At 36.3% G+C, this 2,641-nt stretch overlaps 1 long non-coding RNA gene across 3 annotated transcripts in view; it reads left to right on the top strand.

Annotated features, from left to right (window-relative positions):
• Positions 1-2,641, top strand: part of LOC128250479 (uncharacterized) — a 102,572-nt gene that overhangs the window by 69,576 nt on the left and 30,355 nt on the right. For 2 of the 3 annotated variants that reach the window (XR_008266516.1, XR_008266518.1), the window contains exon 3: positions 1,818-1,963. The exons of the other annotated variant lie outside the window; for it this stretch is intronic. This is a non-coding gene — a long non-coding RNA (uncharacterized LOC128250479). The remainder of the gene's footprint in view (positions 1-1,817; positions 1,964-2,641) is intronic. 3 annotated transcript variants of the gene reach the window in all.

The raw sequence follows: 2,641 nt of genomic DNA, 5'->3' as shown, positions 1-2,641 counted from the left end.
ACACACACACACACACACACACACACACACACACACACACACACACACACACACTCACACTCATATATAGTTGCTATCATTATCCATCAGCTCACAGACATCGTATCAGCCAACCCTCTCTCAACAATGAAACCATTCAAACCGAGCTGACTTGTTGAATATATTTAGATAAAAAGACGTAAGAAGAGACAACGTTATTATTGCCATGCACTTACATTTAATAACGTCTTATCAAATTAGTTTCTTTTCTTTGATCCAGACACAAAATAACAAGCTATGGTTGGTGAATTCTGTGGTCCTCCAGTTATGCAGTGCGTCTCTGCTGTGCAACAACGAGGATCCATTTGTTCAGTAGACTGAATTATCTGCCCTTGAACTAGCGTGTAAGAAGCTGAATATTTCACAGACATGTGTGCCCTTAATGTAATTCTTCGGCAGAATCAGCATGAGACAGCATGTGACAAAGCTCAACCTTGTACTCTAGGTACAAGGCCCGAAATTTTTGGGAGAGGGGGCCAGTTGATTAGACTGACCCCTAGTACACAAACTGGTACTTAATTTATCAATCCCTCAGTTAGATTGATTTGTCCTCATATAGGCATTATTAGTAAATAAATCATTGATAGGGTAATACCCATCCTTAAGTCCAAAATTAGATTAGTCCCCTGGTATGATGCCCATGAGGTAATTGGATGGTCCGAGCTTCTAGAAATCAGTAAGAATAATAGATTCTTGCAAATAGACATAAAAAAACTATTATGCCTGATCAACCTGATCATTCTTAATCAAGCCCTGATTTTTAGCATAATAAATTCCGATTTATCCCAACATGAAATAGATATTATATTTGCTGCATGAGCCACTCTAGTAGATTTTAATGGTAGATTATGGAGTAGATTAGACGGGGAGAATGCATTTAATATAGCAATGGGCTCATATGATTCTGCTCACGTCACTGACCTAGTCGGAATATGTATCCTTTCATTAATCCAGTCTTCCTTTCTGGAAGTAACAGGGGGTCTATATAGGGACGATGCCTTATTTTTTCTTGACAGAAGTTGTAAAGTACAGTTAGAAAGGCATAGGAAAAATTTCTTTAGACTTTTTAAAAATTTAGGACTAAACATTACTACGGGTAAAGATTATCGTAGAGTAAATTTTCTTGACGCTACCTTCTGTCTTGATACTGGATTATTTGAACCATTTCATAAGCCAAATGATCATATTAAGCACATTAACATAGCATCCAACCATCCACCCTCAATTATACGGGGACTAGTTAGGAATATTTCTACAAGAATCTCTAGATTATCCACTAATACTAAGATCTTCGAATTTCATGCAACTTATAATGCTGCTCTAGTTAGGGCTGAGTACTGTGAAAAGATTCACTATATACAAGAAGTAGGCATACTCAACACTGGTAATTCCTCCAACTGTGATATACATTGTACACCACCACAACGACGCGGTTTGAAAACTCACACAGATAAAGAATACAAGTCATATCAATAAACGACCAATTTGTAGCAGTAGAAATACTTATGATACAGCTAACACGGTAACAACGCCGGTAAATGGAGTCGCGACTGTTTCATATACAAATAAATACGATAAATGCTCATGCAGAGAAAAATAAAAATGTCCTTTGATGAATATCTGTATGAGTACAAATCTCGTATATAAATGTACTGTGCACACAAGGGGAGGGCCCTATGTTTACATTGGGCAGACAGCTGATTCATTTAAGAACCTTTATCATAACCAAGTCGCCAACTTTAAGACAATCAATAAGAGACATTCAACATCTTTGGCAGATTTTGTATGGTGACTGAAGGAGGATAAAATGAAGTACAACATTAATTGGTCCATAGTAAGGTATGCAAAACCATACAATATAATTTCCAGGAGATGCCATCTCTGCTCCGAGGATTCTCTGTCTATTCTGTGGACTAACGAGAAGGTAATTAATAGAATTTCTGAATGACTCTCGAGATACCTACATGCATATAAATCTACTTACGCACAATTCAGCGAGAATGAATTTTGACTAACCGTTAACTTAATGTAATTTAATTTACTTTAAGGTATGGATGACATAAGTTTAATTTTAACCTCCCCATTCTTACAAACACCAAGTAGATAACTAACTCACTTTGTGATCACGAGTGCACCAGACCTCACGTGTGCGTATGATCACATTTTTGTGGATGCTTGTATGAGCAAGTGTACTCACATCATGAATCTTGCCCAAGGGTGTTTATACACCCATATCTGTTAACGGTTATTTTTAATACTTTTCTCACTAGATTGCTCTTTTCTCTTTTTGCCATCTGTGATTTTATTTTTGATCATCTATATAAATGAAGATATTTCCTCCATCTGGCTGCTTTTCTCTATACAAAACAGAGAGTTATATTATGGAACAGTCGTTTTAATGAGTTTTATTTCTTTATCACTCGACGAGATACATCTGCACCACTGGATGCTCCTGAAGCAGTTGTTCAGTGTCCCACCCATGAGGAATCGATGGTAGATGTGTCGAAACAATTGCCGTGATTAATAATAAATTCTTGTATATTCCATCTTCCATATTTCATTTGCCATATATATATATATATACATATATATATATATATAT

The sequence above is a fragment of the Octopus bimaculoides genome, chromosome 1, assembly GCF_001194135.2.
Source record: "Octopus bimaculoides isolate UCB-OBI-ISO-001 chromosome 1, ASM119413v2, whole genome shotgun sequence".
Classification (NCBI taxonomy): domain Eukaryota; kingdom Metazoa; phylum Mollusca; class Cephalopoda; order Octopoda; family Octopodidae; genus Octopus; species Octopus bimaculoides.
Note: the sequence above shows the minus strand (reverse complement) of the source record. Positions and strands in the feature narration are given on the sequence as shown.